The sequence below is a fragment of the Ochotona curzoniae genome, unplaced genomic scaffold, assembly GCF_017591425.1.
Source record: "Ochotona curzoniae isolate NIBS_2020 unplaced genomic scaffold, NIBS_Ocur_1.0 contig_1071, whole genome shotgun sequence".
Classification (NCBI taxonomy): Eukaryota; Metazoa; Chordata; class Mammalia; order Lagomorpha; family Ochotonidae; genus Ochotona; species Ochotona curzoniae.
Genome location: NW_024464939.1, coordinates 10,015,640 through 10,035,113, shown reverse-complemented (window position 1 = coordinate 10,035,113; position 19,474 = coordinate 10,015,640).

Sequence of the window (19,474 nt, the reverse complement as noted above, 5' to 3'; positions counted from 1 at the left end):
CAAGGGACCTAGTGCACAGCGCTGGTAACTGTACGCACGGACCACTGACTGATGGTCAATAGCCAAAGTTTATTCACAGCAAAAGATTTTTAAAGACTGAGGGTCACACAGGCAAGGCAGGAGGGTCTGAAACAGGATACAGCTTACATGCAAGGGAGAGAGAGGGGGTCAAACAGTAAATCATATGGTTTCGATAATTAAAGAAGCACCTCTGTGGTCTGTTATCTAATCTTGAGGATTTGCAACTTCCTGGCCCAAGCATTTCCATCCCAGTTGCTTCAAGACCTTTGCTCTGATATCTCAGAGCTTTCTCACATTTTTACAGCTGGTCAATGGTTTTATGCTAGTGAGGCTTCCAATCATACTCCCCTAAACAATTGTCCTTCTACACCACTTGTGTTTGCAATACTCAGAAACATCTCTGCTGCTGCCTTTAAGTAAGAATTCAATTATTTTCCAGTAAGTTAATCAGTTGAGTATGATACTTTGTCTTTGTTATGAGTCAAAGTAAATTCTTTAATTTTGAATAGAGATTGCAATTGAAATAATACCTGTGACACTTAAAATTAATAGCTTGTAAGTTATTTTCCGGAACTTGTATATGATAGACAGGTTTTCATAAACTGAAGCCAACGTGTGTTCTAAGATAATGTTCTGTGGAGTTCTCTTGTCTCCAGGCTTATGCTGCTCTTTGTATCTTAACTTTCTCTAGTTTGAAAACGAAAGTGCTGTTCCTACATATGGATTCAATGTTCCTGCAGCAACCACACCTAGGGGTAGGTGATCTGCCTCTAGCAAGATGAGATCCCTGCCCAGTGAAAGTTAATGAGCTTCAGAGTTTCAGGAAGAATAAAGACTCTAACAATAAGAGTCCAGCCAACTCAGAATGTGCTTGAGGCTGTTTTGCACTGAATCGTTTCAACACAATAGAATTTCCATTTTATTCAAATGTGTGGAGGCTTGAATTAAACATATTCATTCTTGTTACTGACCTAGGAAGAAAAAAATGGAAAGCAGAAAAAGAAAGAAGTGAAAAAACACAAGTGACACATCCTCTCATATGTGTGCACATAGGGTGATTTGCACAGTTCTTTTCTTGCAGACTTCTAGATACTTAGCTTTTAATTTCTATTTTTTAATGTGTATGCACAGTATAGTTAAGCTCTCCTACCTATTAATGAAAGGGCTGCTTTTTGCAATTAATTATTTAAATGACTCAGACTGTTAAAGTTATTTCCTTGTAGAGTTTTGAATTTGATTTTCATAAGATACTGATACAACAACTGAATAACAGTTGCATTATTTCTTGCATTTTAGGTGGGAAGCTTTCTTTGAAGTAGATTTGACATTCAGATACATTGAGAGGTGAGTGACTAGGGCATTTGAAATAAATAGGAGGTTATCCCTTTTTTGTTGGTGAGGCATTTTGTCAAAGATATTCTTTTGAATTTATTTAAAAGTTAGAAACATGGTATGGCTGTTTAAATAATTTTTCCGCATAATTCCTTACAAAGTTGTAATTGCTTTAAGTTTTACTCTTGATTGTAGTCATTTGTTTGATTGTATCTTTGATGGATGCATTTAATGTTGCAATTGTCTGGTAATTGTCTATGATTATATCCATGACTGGTATTCCTGATGGTGCAATTGTGTGGTAATCATCTGATTATACCACTATTAAGATTTTAACACAAATTCGTCTCAAGACATATTTAAAGAGCAGAGGCTTCATTTCCCAGAGTCCAGGCTACTTTGTAAAGCAAATCCATTCACCTGACTCATGGAACTGCTTTTCATCAAATCAACAAGCTGAATAATTCTCAGAAGAAAACCAACATGTTCATTTTTCAAGTTACAGTATTAGGAGAGTGAAACTCATGGGGCAAAGTAAATGCACTGAGCCCCCTGCTAGGGACAACCAGCTGTGGATCAAAAATATTTTTAAAATTGACTCTGTAGAAACTCTTTTCCTTGCCTCTAGTCCATAAAAATACAGTATGATGAGAATTTATTTAGTCATTTGAGTTGTATTTAGTATTATAAACAATGTCTTGATTTGCCGTATATGAGAAGTTGTACTTTGATTATATAGGAATCATACGCCATTTTATAAAAGGGACTTGAACATCCATGAATACAAAGTCCAGGAAACCAACAACCCACGGATATCAGGGATAAATGTGTTCAGTGTCTTTTGTAAATAGCACTTCGAAGTTTTGCCATAGAGTAACCCTCCTGTGGAGGATGAAAGGTAGGTAGAGATGCAAACAGGAATCAAGTTGCAAAAAGAAAGGCACTCAGCACTGAGAATGGTTCTCTTTGAGAGCTAATTATGAAGAAATGGAGAAAACAAAGAGGGAAATAATTTTTGTGAAGCTCAAATTTTTGTAATTTTTTGTTTATTTCATTGTGATACTTATTTGATATATATCAAATATAGCTATTATATATATACATATGTACATCTATATATATATATATATAAGCTAGTTTATATTATATACTTATGATGAATTAGGTAAGGCTCAGAAGCTGGGAACTTAATTGAGGTCTCCCATGTGAGTGAGCCAGTTATGAGTCTTCCAGTTAATTGAGCCAAGCTATTGTTCTTCAGGGTCTTTCCATGCAGGAGATGATCAGAAACCAGAGCTTGGAACGGAACCCAGGTCCTCTGAGAAGGCAAGTGCGTGTCTTAACCAATGTTTATTTGGCACACACATGGTCCACCTAGGCTTTTTTTTCTTCTTCTTTTTTGTTTAGTTTCGGTTTTTATTTTTTTCTTTTTAGAAAACAAGCTCAACAAAAGATAAAAAAAAAAACATGTGAAGTGGTTCACTTTTAATGGAATTCAAAGTTTATTTTGAATGGATTGTTAGTTCTTTTTTCACTAATGTATAAAGAGATAAAACATGACATAGGAAGACAAACTGATTTGTAAGGGTTGGTGGTGTGACATTAAAGTTTAAATTGCCGCCTGTAATGCCAGTATCCCATATGGGTGCTTTTCAAGTCCCAGCTGCTCCACTTTCCATCCAGCTCCTTAGTAACACACCTGGGAAAGCAACAGATGAGGGTTCAACCTTTAGGCCCTTGCCACCTACATGGGCCACCTAGAAGAAACTCCTTACTTCTGGCTGTGCCCTGGCCTAGCTTTGGCTATTGTGGCAATATGGGAAATGACTCAACAGATGGGAAACCTTTCTCTTTCTCTCTCTTTTCTCCTTCATCTCTTTCTGTAACTCAACCTTTAAAGAAAACTATGTCTTTAAGTATATTTTAGGTGTTAGTGTAATCCTCTGCTTGCAGTGTTCATACCCCAAATGGGTGCTGGTTTGTGTTGCCTCTACTTCATTTCTGATATTGCTCTGTGCTTATGGACTGAGGAAATAACCTTTTGGCCCAGGGTGATAGCGTAGTGATAGCATAGTACTTAAAGTCCTCGCCTTACACGCACTGGGATCCCATATGGGAGCCGGTTCTAATCTTGGTGGTCCCGCTTCCCATCCAACTCCCTGCTTGTAACCTGGGAAAGCAGTTGAAGACGGCCCAAAGCCTTGGGACCCTGCACCTACATGGGAGACCTGGAAGAGGCTCCTGGCTTGGGATTGGCTCAGCTCCAGCCATTGAGGTTGCTTGGTAAGTGAACCTTCGGAGGGAAGATCTTCCTCTCTGTCTCTTCTCTCTGTATATCTGCCTTTCCAATATAAATAAATAAATCTTAAACAAGAAGAAGAAGAAGAAGGAGAAAGTAACCTAGGATGGTTCAAGTGTTTGGATACCAGATCCCACGGGTAGAAAGAGAAGCAGATCCTGTTTCCTGGCTTTGAGTCAGCTGAACTGGGGATGTTGAAGTGAGTTGAGGAGTGAACCAACAGATTTCTCTGATTCTCCTCTGTAAAATCCACCTTTCAGATAAAAACACACCCTTAAAAAATATTTTATTTGTATACAGAGGTAGAAAGTTGAGAGAATTTCTGCTACTTGATCACTGTATTTGCTTTATTGATGAAAAACAATATTTTCTCCATCAAGGAAGGGCATGAAGACTGCCTGGAATTGAGAAATATTGAAGAGTTGGAGAATTGCTAATAAGAACAGACAGAGGCACTGTGGGCTGAACTTGGACAGAGGCGGCCTGTTTTGGCATAAATGTGTGATTGTTCCTCACGGTGGTTAACAACCTGTATATAAAAGCGGTGAAAGCAAATGTTTGGAATAATCTCCTGATGGTGAGTTACAGGTCCAGTGTGGCAGAAGGACAAAAACCGAAAGGATGCTGGGTAGTGACTGGAGAGTACTTGAAAGAGGATTGTGTCTGCTTCCTACAGTGATAAAAGGGCAGTCCGTGGGAAGCTGATGACCCAGGGAACGTGAAATGGCCGATGTGTTGAGGGCAGGATAAAATTCAGTAACATATAAGAGTAAGAAAGTAAAAGAGCTTAAAAGGACAGATGTTTCTGGATAAGAAAATGGGATCGTAGATTTTAAGGAAGTAGTAACAATGCTGACAAGTAATTGGTGTAAGATCCTTAAAATGGTTTAAAATGAGATGATTAGCATATTTATTCTCTTGAAGACTGAAAAAAAGTATGAAATATAAGTGATTATTTAATTATTTTTAGTGTCCCTGTTGAGAGAGATATTTCTTTAATCAACATATTTCCAGCGATGATAATGAGCCTCTACTGAAAATCAGCAAGGATCGTCAGAGAGGGAGATTGGGTGCGTGTGGTCCCGACAGTGATTATGAAACATTGGAACCTACTGCGCACTTAGGTCTGAGTAGTGTGCTGAATGAATTGCAAGTTTGATTTTGCTTAATCTTAATTTTAAAACTGAAGTACTGGGTCTGGTATGGTGGTGAAGCAAGTTAAACCTCTACCTGCAGATGCCATGTCCTGGCTGCTCTACTTCCAATTCAGCTCTCTGCTTATGGCCTGGGAAAGCAACAGAGGATGACCCAAGGCATGGGTCCCTGTGCCCACATGTGAGACTTGAACGAAACTTCTGGCTTCCAGCTTTGGATCAGCCCTTCTCCAGCCACTGGGGCTATTTGGAGAGAGAGCCAGTTGATCACACATATACTCTCTGTTTCTATCTTTTTCTATGTAAGTCTGGCTTTCAAATAAAAAAAAAAAATTAAAAATTATGGTAAGTGGAATTAAGAGATAAGTTTAATAACAAAACAGAGCAAAAACAAATTTTTATGTTATAGTGAAACAAAAAAAAATTAAGGGAATATTGTGAAGCTAAGTTTGCAAACAGTAGTGAAACCAAATGAATTAGTTCTCAACATTTTGCAAGTTGCCTTTCTATGCAGCCCTTGTATCACACAGAAGATTCACTGAATCCTACAGGAATAGGCAAAACAGAGAAGAAGAAAAGTTAAGTGCCAGAACAGTCAAGAAAACTTTAAGCCTTTTTTCATATTTTGGAAGATGAGACTCAGAGTTTGGTTTATCATGGCACCGGGAATTAGGGAAAGTCATATCAGACACAAAGCAGGAACAAGTAAGTGAATTTAAAACACCAAAGCTTTTCTTTTAAGGCCTTTATTGATTTTAAACTTCTCAGTGATATAGGCAAAAAGATGACCAGCTCACATACACAGCGTTCTGATGTGCACCACAAAAGTTAAGCTGCATAACCCCTTCCCTGCCTTTTGAACAGTGGAAAACTGCAGCTTCCTCTATTTCACTGCTTAACACAGTTGTTGAATAAAAATATGCAATATGGTTTTGTCCCTGTCATGACGGTTAGCTCCTTAAACACATTGTAATAAATGACCGTGCCTGTCACTCCCATGCCCATCATGCATCCATGTCATGACACGACACTTCTAGTACTTTCCAAACAAAGGCCATGAAATGGGCAGTGCTGAGGTCAACCACCGTGCTCTGCCACCTTTTAATATTCAGGGTGGCCCTACCTTGCAAGCAGCCCATGCCTCCAGATCCCATAAAATGGTGGCCCAGATCTTACAGCTTACAGGAGTGCAGCTGTCTCCTGAGTGCATGCGTTTATTTTTCTTGCTTCTCTGTTGACCTTCACCTATGTCTATCCTTGAATATCTTCTGTCACAGACAATAACCTGTACCTAGCCACTGTACATACAGTGGTTAAAATCTGTAGGGCACGTAGCTAAAATTGGTATCAGAAGTCTCCCCTACACCTTCCTCATTGTACCCGTTAGGAACACCGTCAGCATTTGCTACATCTTTCGTTGCACTCCACTCGGCACATGCCTGTCTATAAAAAACCTGGGTGTTTTTTTTTTTTTTCCCAAGAACAACTTTGCATTTTTCCAATATGCAAAAAAAATAATTATTGTACAAATTCTTTCAACTTTTTTTGTACTGGGCGTACTTAGGAAAACGCTGCTGAAACTAGAAATGATTTTTTAATTTAAAAGTATGCCATGGGGCCTTCTGCGTTTTGGGGTCCTTGCCTTAAATGTGCCAGGATACCATATGGGCACCGATTCTAATTCCAGCGGCCCTATTTCCTGCCTGTGGCCTGGGAAAGCAGTCGAGGACGGCGCAAAGCCTTGGGACCCTGCACCCGTGTGGGAGACCCATAAGAAGCTCCTGGTTCCTGGCTTTGGATTGGTTCTGTTCCGGCTGTTGTGGCTGCTTTGGGAGTGAATCAACAGACACAAGATCTTTCTCCCTGTCTCTCCTCCTCTTTATATTTCTGACTTTCAAAAAAAAAAAATAAATAAATCTTTAAAAAAAAGTATGCCTTGTTAAAATAGTATCACTTATGACAGTTAATAGAGCATATTTGAAAAAAAAAAACTTTTGTGTTTCTTTGAGTTTATTTGTAGCTATTACCATAAGCTCAGATTATTCATGGTTATTAAAACATGACCTCCTAAACTTTTAGATGATTCATTAGTCAGCACAGATAAAGATAAGAGAATTCAGATTAATTCAAGCATCAAGGGCAGTTTATCAATGAATGTCAAACGAAGTTGCGAGGAGAAACATTTCAAAGAGAAGCTATTTCAAAAGGACAGCAATCATTTGAAGTTTTCCTAAATGAAGGAAGAGTTGATTAGCATTTATGAGGCTAATTTTGTTGTAGATTACTAAACGACTTTTCAGAATCTCTGGATCAGTCACGATCTTTACTGGTTACATTTTAATTAAATCGATTCATTGCTCAATAACTTAATTTATAGCCATATTTTAATAGGAACATTTCCATAATGAGGGTGCTTCCAAAAGTTCATGGATAAAAGAATGAAAAGAAACTTATTTTTGGTACAAACGCATAAAAGCTGATTAATGTTATAGTAAGGATGGACTGTGCTTCGTAGGAAATTTCTGATTGCCACCTATTGCTGGCAATGTGTAGGCAAGAATCTTGTGCATTTTGGATGTCCTGGAGTAGACTTTTTCCATGGATTTGTTGAAATACCCTCACATATTTATAAGGGTACCTAGTACACAGTGCAAAGCAGTGCGGGTTACCTGGTGTTGTTTGAACTCTTTCAACTCTTAGTAGAAACATTTTCAAAGCATGATCATAATCCGTGTGCAAATGAGAATCAAGATTTTGAATGACTAAACTCATAAATTTAAAAGTCTCCCTCCTTTTAAACAATACTGGCAGAACTTGATGGATGTAAAAGTGTACCATGAGGGAAATAAGCAGTGATCCATAACACATTTCTACAACGAACCTTCACCTTGGAACATGTCTGCCTGATTTCTCTGTCAGTTCCCACACTTGTTCACAGAAGAGGAACATATATGGAAGATTAAAAAAAATAAGGAGGCTCGAAGATATAGAAAGAGTAAGTTGTGTTAAACACGCTGTTCTGAGACTGAACAAAAAAATACCCAATCTGTAAGTGAGGCAAGCATTGACGCTTATCCACCCAAGTCTGAAACAGTAAATTTAACAACAAACAAAGCAGTCTATTTCAGTGACACATGCACATGGAGAAACAGAGAAAAAGAGATAGAGAGAATGCACTCTCCTCTACTAGGTGGTTGTCTGCGTGCTCTCAGCAGCTGGGGCTGGCTAGGCTGAAGACAGGAACCTGCATCCACAGCTTGGTCTCCGTGTGAGTCTTTGGGACTCTCGCTTTCACCTGGTTCCTCTCTGTGTGTGTGCTGCCTGGAATGTGGAATTGGAAGCTGAGCCAGGACTGAGATAAACTGCTCCAATTTGGGATGCAGGCCATCTTAAGCGGAAGATTCAGAGCTGCATCCGATGCCTGCCCCTAAAACAATGCTTCTATGTCAACCTGTTCTTACAGATATTTTAATCTGAAATATATTAATGTGGAATATAAAGATGTTAGCAGAAAACACCAATATTGCTTTTATTATGGTAGTTAGCAAATTAGAAGGTGAGCACTGTTAATTTAGAAAGACCAAAGTGGTAACTTGGTAAGAATTAAAAAAAAACAAAAAGCAAAGCAAACCAAAAAATCCCTGGGGCTGGTATGGTGGCATAGCAGCTAAACCTACTCCTGCAAGTGTCAGCACCCCTTATGGGCATGGTTGTAATTCATAACTGTTCTACTTCCAGTCCTGCTCCATGCTTATGGCCAGGGAAAGCAGCAGAGGACAGTTCAAGTTCTTGCAGCCCTGCAGCCACGTGGGAGACCCAGAAGAATCTCCTGACTCCTGGCTTCGTAGCAACCTAGTTCTGGCTTTTGTGGCCATTTGAGGAGAGAACTAACAGATGGAAGATCTCTCTGTGTTTCTCCTTCTCTATCAGTAACTCTGCCCTTCCAATAAAAATAAATCAGTATGTATTTTGAAATGAATTAAGATTAGTGTCTGAAAACCAGGGCAGGGTGCAGGAGGAGCCAGATCGGGCTGCAACACCAGCCAGTTCACATTTAGACTGGGACATCAATCAGACTAGGTTGGGACAGGCTGCAGCACCCACCAGCAGGAGCTGGAACAGGGAGCAGACTAGACTAGGCCAGCCTGTGCAATAAGATTACAGAAGCTGAGGTGAGGCGAGTCATGCCATCCTGGGTCCAGTGGGGGCCAGGTTCATGAGTCCCAGGTTCAGGGGATCTGACAGGGCTCAGTTGGCTTGGCTCAGGTCATAGGGCACACTTGCTTGGTGGGGAGAGGTTACTGAGCTCTGGGGATGGGGGAACTGGTGGAGCTTGGGTCACCTGGTCCAGATCATAGGACCTGCCTTTTAGATGAGTGTAAGGTTTGTAAACCCCAGTGGAAGGGGATCTGGTGGGGTTTGGGTCACCTGGCCCAGGTTCTAGGGGCCTACCTGTGAGGTGGGTGCTGGATTCCTGAGCCCCAGGTGTGGCGGGTCCAGTGGGGCTTGGGTTGCCTGGCCTGGATCCTTGGACTCGCCTACAAGAACATGTCCTACTTAATGAAATAGGTGGAGAAGTGGACACAGCCCTGTTGTAAAAGGAGACTATGGCAGCTCATTTTGTGCTGCAGCAGAAGAATAATAAAACTAACTGGACATCTACCCCAAACAAATGATGACAGCAAAAAAATCTCAGTGAATGGAGCCAATGGACATTGGGAGGGTGACATCATCCTCAGATCGGTGAAGTTGGCAGCATTTCAGAACTATGCAAACCACCTGGACAGAACCCTCGGAATATGCACACATTGAGACTCTGGGTTAATATGAGGTGGCGATTCCTCATCCCTGGGTACTGGGACATGAGTGGTTTACCCATTTGTCTCTCCTCTTCCCCCAGGAACAACAAGAAGAAACAGCGAATTTGGAAGCAATGCGTACACCCGGTTTTCCCAAATCCTCTTAACTTTTTTTATTATAAATTTTATAATCAGGGTGGGAAGGATTGAGGATTTGGGAAAACCGGGTGAACTCATTGCTTCCAAATTTGCTGTTTCTTCTTGTTGTTCCTAGACAAGACTTTCTGAACAACTTTAGTGAAGGTATGCATCTGGAGTGGTGGTTGGTAGACTTGTAATTTTGACATTGTAGCCTCTCGAGGGCCACATGCACTTTTTGTTTCTATTATTAGATGCATACATCAAGCTTTTAATCTCAGATTGTTTGCAATATGAGGACGGAAGAATGGTTTTTTAAATCACTCCTTTTTTAAAAAAAATATTTATTTTATTTTTCTTGGAAAGTCAGGTATATGGAGAGGAGAGACAGAGAGGAAGATCTTTGGTCTGCTGATTCACTCCCCAAGTAGCTGCAATGGCCAGAACACTAATCTGAAGCCAGTAGCCCAGAGCTCCCTGGGGTCTCCTACATGTGTGCGGGGTCAAGGCTTTGGGGAATTCTTGGTTGCTTTCCCAGGCCACAAGCAGGGAGCTGGTTGGGAAGCAGGGCAGCCTGGATTAGAATCGGCATCCTTATGGGATCATGGTGTATTCAAGCTGAGGACTTTAGCTACTAGGCTACCGCGCCTGTCCCTGAGACATGGTTTTACTACAGTATGTTCCAGTGTTCAAGATAATCATCTCTGTGAAAAACCAAGTGTGGTGTCTGGAGAGGTTTTACTCATAGATGAGATATAACCAAAAGGATCAAAAGGAAGCTGAAATTTTGATCAGGTATTTTGAGGAGGAAAAGAAAAAGAACTTTATTCTTCCTTAACTTGCAAAAGCTGAGTTTGTAAATATGTCTAGGTATAAAATATTTGAAAAATATACATATTTTCATTAACATTTCTTAATCATTGTCCTTCTTAGTTTTGACTATCTTTCATAATTCTCTTGAGCATATTGTTTGGAAGATACAACTTGTCAGCTCAAACTATTTTTGTTATATTCAGCTGCATCTATTTTATTTAGTATTGCAAGATAGAATTTTAACATATGTATTATGTACACAAAGAGCAAGGTCTCATTTTATATCTGAGTTCTATACCCACAGAATCTCTCTGTGGGTGCTTTTTGTATTTTTTGTCACCAGTCACCCTTTTTGAAGTGGTGCAGCAAATACATATTAATGATGGCATCTGATAATTGGAGTTTGCAGGCTCTTTTGCTCCGAGATGGTTATGCCTTCTTCATGATTATCTTCTCCAACTTGCTAGCAAGTACAGGATGCTTTCTCTGTTTCTTGACAAACATTATTTTCAGCTATCTCATGTTGTCCTATTCTTTGCAAAATCTTGAAAATATTGTCAGAATTCCATCATTTTCCCTGACAGAATATAGCACCTGGACATGATGGACAATCTATTGACTTGAGAAATGCTTTGTTTATCCAAAAAAATCAAAACTCATAAAATAATCTGAAAATTAATTTATATAAGCTGCTGCAGCAATCAAACTCCCTTCACTCTGGGCAAACATGTAGGGAGTTTGGTATCCATGGTTACTTGTCATCAGTATTGTACTTTCTATGACTGCTAAACTGGACCAGAGATCAACAAACGTAAAGTGTCATGTTAATGAGGCAGAAACTGAGAATAATGTTTTATAGCTGTGTAGTGGTTTAGAATATATATAACTGCAGCTTACAGTAGCAAACAAAATTCCACAACATGCAAGCCTTATTTCTTAAGACTATTTTGTAATGGCATAAGAAAAAGAAGACATAACTCTAAGGGTTATTTGCTTATCCATCTATTCATCTATTGTGCTTGACTCATGCAGTACTTCAAATTCGCTGAAGAACCCAAATCTAGAGAGCTCACTACTGAGTACATATACAAAAGAAATTAAGCAATGACGTCAATGGGGAATATTGGCAACAGGCGGTTAGTCCAGTATGTAAACCCCCAAACCCACAATAGAATGCCTGTGTTAAACTCAGCACTGTAGCTCTTGTTTGCAGTTGCCGCCTTATGGGGCAGCAGGCAGTAGGTCAAATCACTTTGGGGGGCCCGGATTGTGTTCCCAGGTTCCAATTACAGCTCCAGCACAGTCCCAACTGGTGTGGGCTTTTGGGAATGAACCAGAGGACTGGAATTTTTCTCTCTCTCTCTTTCTTTCTCTGCCTCTCAAATAAACAAAAAAATCGAAACCTGTATTGACGTGATTAATATAGCATTGTTCCCAAAAGTCAAGATATAGATTCTTGACTCAGATGTCCAGCAACAGAGAAACGGATGAAGAAAATTATGTGTATGTAATAATAATATATATTACTTGTAATATATATATTCTGAAATATTAGTTAGCCACAGAAAGAATGAATGCATTGTTTTCAGCAAAATGGGAATGGAAAACATGTTAGAGTAATCCAGAGCTAAGGAGGGGAAACTGTAGGGTGGTTGATAGGATCTGCAGTCCTTGTTTACAAAACAGAGAGAGGCAGCAGCAGGCAGGGATGTGGGAACTCTCATAGTCAACTCCCTTCTGCTGTTGATATGGAAATTCTTCAAACCCTCCTCCCTTATACCTACCTGACTCTCAATCTTTAAAAATATGAAGCTTTTAATAAATTTTGGCTATTGACCATCAAAATGAAACAAACAAAAAATGATCAAAAACCTTTCTTTATCAAACACTGACAGAGGGCACAGGGATGTTAGTAAAGACTTGAAACAACTCCATCCTAATTGATTTTCTTCTTTGCACACAGCAGCTGCGACAAGTGATTCCAGCATCCTATCTTGGGCCCTGTGCCATTTCCTGCTTCCCTTTCCCCACAACTCAGAAAATTCACTGTCTGGTTATGCACCAATCGGATGCTCCTTATCTGAGAATCCCACTCTCCAATCTCTCCTGCCCCTCCTCCTAGTGTTCACCCACCTACCTGTGGCTCAGATAATCTCAGTCACCAGTCCCACTGGCCAATACACAGCACCTCTCTTCTCCCCCCTCTCTCTTCCCTTCTCTTCTTACCTGCCCTTTCCCTGCCCTGGCAGTCCCCTTCTGTCACCACGACAGACATGTCCCTTCTGGTTTTCTCCCCCTGCACCCCAACATCGGTTCTTATCCTGCGGAAATAAACGACCTCCTAATACCTCATCGTGTCTGGGATTTTGGCTTGTGGTAAACTATTGGTGAAAAGAGGACTTGGCTGTGGGAATTAATTAGCTGTGCGTAACAACGTAAGAACTTTAAGAATTTTAAGTGCATTTGCAACCTAACAGCAGAAGATGCACCAGTTAATTTAGAAGGAAAAGGATTTTTGTATATATTTTGCTGACAGATTCTTCAGGAGTGCCAGAGAGCCATATACAGCATTATCCCAAAGGAGCGCCTTCATCTTGTAGAAGCTACCCACAGCTACTGCTGGCTCCAGGTTATGTTTGCTACAATAAGAAAGAATTCTGCTGCCTGGTTTGGGTTATCATACCTCTAAACCCTAGCTTTGCTACAATTTTATATATAAAAATACCATTGGTACTTTAAGTGGCAAAATTGAAATCTACAATGTGCACCACGGTGATACTGAAGTGAAAAAATGTGTGGGGGTTGTATTTATTTGCTCAGCATCCTGGGAAGGTGAGATGAGTGGAGGTCATCATACTGGGAGAGGAATGGAACATAATGAGGGCAGGCACAAGGCGCAGAGCGTACAAAAGCCTGTGGGAGAGAAACAGGAAAACGACTGTGCTATGGCAAATAGTATTAATTAAAATTATTATATAATCTACATTTAATATATATGTTATATATAGTATTAATTAATATTAAGATTTTTAAATGAAATTCATGAATCATTGGGCAATGACTAAAGGGATTACAGAAAAATTGACAAAACTGCAAAACTGTTGCCCTGTCTCCAAAGACAGTGAACCCATTTTATTTCAGAGTATTATTTTCAAAGCCTCAAGTAGTAGATAATTTTTAGGCTTTTGAAATGTGTATTTTAAAGTATTTGCAAAATATAGAGCACAGAGAAATGCTAACCGATAGTATTCCTAATAAAACCCAACAAAAGAGCATAACAATAAAATGCCAATTTCAATTATGATTAACAAACGCAAAAAACCCCAAGCCACATAATTCATTGGCAAATGATATCCAGCTGTATTTAAAGAACTTAATCCATCATGCTCAGTGAGGGTTTACTCACAAATACATGACTGAATCAATACTAAAAAAAAATCTATTAATCAAATGCTTCATATTAGCAGATATAAATGGAAATATATTTAATCATTCCCATGAAGGAATTTGCTTGAAAATAATGACCACTGCTGCCTCAAAATAAAAGACCAGAATGTCTGCCCTGAATCACTAAAACTATACAAAAAAATGTATTTCCGACTCATAATTTGTATTTATTCAGCCAGTTCATTTAGCAGACATAAATAGTACAATATTCTGAAATAAAGGCAAGATTTTATTTTGTATTCTGTATCTTCCACAGAGTCAACAGAAAAACTTATATATATGATCTTCCATCCAATGGTTCACTCCTCAAGTGAGCCCAATGGCTGGAGCTGAGCCAATCCAAGCCAGGAGCCAGGAACCTCTTTGAGGTCTCCCACGTGGGTGCAGGATCCCAAGTGCTTGGGTTGTCCTCAACCACTGTCTCAAGCCAAAAACAGGGAGCTGGATGGGAAGCAGGGCCACTGGGATTAGAATCGGTGACCATATGGGATCCTGGTGCATGCATGGTGAGGACTTTAACACTATGCTATCGCACCGGGCCCTATTGTAATTGTTTAACCCTGGACAATATTTTAAGTTTATTGAATCACACTTCGCATGTGTTAAAATGGTGTGATGTTAATTCTGCCTCAGGCAGTTTGTAAAAGTAACAACCCGACTTGATAAAGATGAGAAGCAGATTGTGTCTTGGAATCTTGAGTTCAGACTGTTGTTGCCAAAGACCAAGGTCAAACTCTGCAGGCAATGGTCTGTGAGCGGACAAAAGTCCGAGATCAAGGTGAAGGCCGGTGGATGAGGGTGCGCAGGTGGGCAGTGGTCCAAGGTCACAGGAGTGTACATTTTAAGATATCCTTGAGGTGGTCATGTACTGCCTTCCTTACATGGGCCACACTGTTGCTTCCTGATCATCAAGCATTGGCTGGTCAACATCAATATGGGAGGTAACATCAACTCCTATAATTCCATTTCCCAAGCATTTCAACAGAAGATTGAGGCAGTAAGCCTTCTAGGTAAACGTCCTTTATCAGAGAAGCGGGCTTCCCTCTGACTACCCGCTTTCATAGCTTTTATCTTGTGTTTCTTTTCTTATTTTCTCAATTGCACGCTGATCCCTCTGCAACCCTGCTCATGCTACGCTGTTCGCCATAACTTCTACCTATACTTCGCATTGAAGTGATAAAGAAAATCATGTTTCAAGCATGAGGCTAGCCCACCGGTAGGAGCATTGGTGCTCATGTTCTTTATTATTTTTTTAATATTATTAAGGTGTATCACAAAAGAGTTGAACATAAAGAAATAATGGATTCATTTTCTACCGGGAATATGTAATTCTCATCATGATGGCTGAACAGAGGGGTCCCGTCTTCACCTTTGTCATAGAAAACAGCATGAGCAGCAAAAGCATTTCCAGGAGACTGACAGAGGGAAAGCGCTGAGAAACAAATGATGGGAGCTGCAGACAGCACAGAGACTCTGAAAGAGAGCAGAGTGCTAAGAACAAGGGCTGCTGCCATTCCCACCCTGGTTCACCAGCATGCTTGCACCACCTTGCCAGGAAAAGGTACATCGAAAGCTCCAGATCCCCAGTGTCTTCAGATCAGCAGTTCTAATTACAGGAGAATCTCGCACACCTCGCTGGTCCTAAATTAAGCCTGAAAGCTGACTGGTGCCCTACCAACTGGTTTGCTTACAAATAGGAACCCAAATGGCCTCCCTTCTGCTCTCAAAGCGCTGGACCCAAAGTGCTGCAATGCAGCAGCTACACAATTCCACCCTGTCCTAGGAGAAAACAAGCAGCTCCATCACTTCCAAAAGCTCCTAGAGCTGCAGCCAGGGCATGCATAGGACTTGTTCAGGCTATTGGATACAGAGCTGATAGTCACAGTACCAGAGCTGCAGGAGATAGTACAAATCTCAGCCATATCTTACACTTTACACACAGTTTATACTAGGACATACGTACTAGCGGGCACAGGTCTGGAGCAATGAAATTAATATAGTGCTTTCTCCAGGTCTCACTATACTCTCCAGGCAGAACACGCATGGCAGCTGGGTATATCCCTTTAAAAAAAAATTAGAAAGTCAGATATACAAAGATGAGAAGAGACAGAGAGGAAGATCTTCTCTCCCCAAGTGTCTGCAATGGCCAGAGTTATGTCAATCTGAAGCCAGGAGGCTGGAGCATCTTCTGGGTCTCCTACTTGGTTACAGTGCCCCAAGGCTTTGGACAGTTCTTGGCTTGTTTTCCAGGCCACAAGCATGGAGCTATATGTGAAGCAGGGCTGTCAGGATTAAAACTGGTGCTCATATGTGATTCCTGGTGTATACAAGGCAAGAACTTTAGCTGCTAGACTTCCATGCTGGGGCCAGGTGGCATACTTTCAGAGTTTTGCAACTCTGATAATGAATGGGACTGTTGGAGCTACATTCCAGACACACCTGTGTTCTGCCAGTGAGACCTGGAGAGAGCACTATATTAATTTCATTGCTCCAGACCTGTACCTGCTAGTGTGCATGTCCTAGTATAACCTGTGTGTAAAGTGTGAGACATGGCTGAGATCTGTACTACCTCCTGCAGCTCTGGTACTGTGACCGTTGGCTCTGTATGTCTACTGTTTGAAGCCTATGGAAGACACTATCCATTGCATGGCTGCAGACCCACAGTTGACAGAGCACAATTGCCGACATAATTGACACCTTTCCATTGGGACCTATGCATGGAACATTTTTGCTCTGTTGCTCTGAGACTGTGTCTATTGCTACCATATCCCTCAGTCACTGGATCCTACAATGCAGGACCTAGTGAAGATCCTGTTTGCATTCTATTGTAGGGCCACAACTGGCAAGCCAAACCCCTTTACATTTGTGATATGAACTCTGCATTCACTCATGTTCGTAAAGCAGGACTTGGGAAAGTTCCACCCAAAGCTATTGGTGTGATAAGCCCTGCATCACTCAGTCTTGTCTTGCAGGACAAAATCATAGTCCCCTGCGTGTCTCAGTGCCCCAGGATCTTGGAAATAGCCATACGGAACCAAACACAGGCAATAAGATGAAAGCAATTGAAAGTCTCCTGTCAAAGAAAAGTTCAGGAATTCATGCCTTTACATCTGAATTTTATAAAATATGTAAAGAGGAACTAATTCCAACATTTTTCAGATTTTTCCAAAATATTGGAAAATATGGAACTTTGTTAATCTCTTTTATGAGGTCCTCTTTACACTGATATCAAAGACATAAAACAAAATAGTAAACTATAGACCGATACCCTTAATGAACAAAAAAGTGAAAATTCTTTAAAAATGTCTAATTAGATCTAAATGTCTAATTATATTAAATTGAAAAGATGAAAGGAATATCCAGTCTGAAAGCATAGGGGGATTAACATCAGAGAAGTTCAAAAGTGAAAAAATGTATCTGAAAATCAGAAAATATTGAGAAGATCAAAGTCATGGAAGCCAGTGTAAGAGGTGGATGTGACAGTGCCTGACAATGAAAAGCCTTAAACCCCATGGCTACGTGGTTAAACTTCATTCTACAGCCAATAGGAAAACAAACATGTTTTTAAAATGTGTAAGTTTGAAGGCATACACAAACAATTAAAGTATTAATAAAATAATGTATGTGTCTTGCAAGTAATTCGATAGGAGCTAGTGATTAAAAGTATCCGGTTAGTAAGCCATTACCATGGTTCTTTTGAGTTCTGCTTTATATCTGAACGAGGGTAGGAGAAGAAGGAATGGATTACAGGGAGCTCCAGTTTTTGTTGTTGCTGTTGTTGAACTCTGAGATTAAAGGAGAAGAAACAAAGAGAACTGAAAATGATTCATTATCATCTGAAATGATTTGTGGTGCTGAATCATTTTGACCAAGAATGTCAGATTACCTTTTTTCCCCCTCTTTTTTCATTTGAATTGTGTAACAATAAGAATACATTTTTTATGCACTTATTTAAAATTATTTGATAGACAAATGCCCACATATGGGTGGAGCGGGAAAGAAGCGGGGAGTAGAAAGAGCACATCCATCCGTTAGTTCATACCCCAAATGCCCACACCAGCTGGCCTGGGCCGCTAAGCCATCAGCAGGAACTCAGCCTGAGTCTTCTACATGAGCAGTAGGGACTCACTTGCTTGCAGCATCACCTTTTTCTTCCAGAGTGTGTATTAGGAGGAAAGTTGGAATGGAAAATTGAGCCACAACTCTAATCCAGGCATTGTAAGCGATGTTTTAGCCTTTCCACCAAACTCCTGCTCCAGAAATCCAATTTGGAGGAATCACAAAACATGTCATTGAGATCAAGTTCAGTTATACCAGTGTCAAATGCTAAAATAGTCATTTGAAACACATTCTCCAGGGCAAGTATGCATAGCCATGGCTTATTTCTGAAAGAAAATCTGACACAGATTTATCCAAAGTCTTAATTCCTACAAATGTGATGCCCCTTAGAATCAAAAGTATCTTCTGCATTAGTAGGTTTGGAGGGGAACCTGGCAATCTACGTTTCTGTAAAGTTGCAATAATGAAGCTGTTGATTTGTGCAGCATATTTTAGTGAAAAGATTGCAAATTTATAGTGTTCCTGCAGAAACAGGTGAATTCAATAATTTAAAGTTCACAAAGAATGTTTAACAATCTGTACAACAAAACTATGAGACTTTTCGTGTTAAATTATTGAACTCAGTGTTCATTCCTAGTTTTATGATTCAGTTTCTAAACATCGGCCATGTTGCTGGCAATGACTGATCACATTATGGAATGTGAACTCAGAGGTCTTTTCCGATCTCAGTTACCCTGAACATTGAATCTTGAATTGTGATGAATTCTGAGTGTTGGCTCAGAGTAGAATGGCCTTGGGTACCACCCATTCCTGGCAGCACCACTTCCTGTTCTAATACGGACTATGAGATTTTCATCAGCTACCTCGTTTTTTTTCCCCTTTTTGCTTTGAAGTTTCTTTGATCACTCAGCTACCTGAAGAAAATGGGCAAACTTTCCAATGCATCAGGAGATCTCTCAACTGCTGCCATTGTAGATATAGGCAAAAAATAAAACATCAAATGCACAATCAATTTCCCCCCTCTGGTTTTCTTCACTGAATATTTGATAATGAATGAGTTCAGTCACAAAGCTGTGAAACAGCTAAAGTTTAACTTCAATACTTTTCCACCCTCAAAAAATTCTTTTATCCCTCACTAGGAGTGACAGTCTTTTTTTCCTGGTATTTACTAAGCCACCTAATTGATTTTCTATTTATGAGAAGTTTACATGATCAACAATTGAGATAGTACTTCTCTCTCGAATAGTTTATTCAGTAGTTAATGCAGATTAAATGTTAACTGCTAAATTTCAAATATAAAATAAAGATGTTAAAGAATTTTTTCTCATCTTTTGTAATTGCATTTTAGGTTCTAATTTAGCTAATTATTACAAGGTTGTGCTTCCCCAAATTAAGACATCAATTCAAAAAAA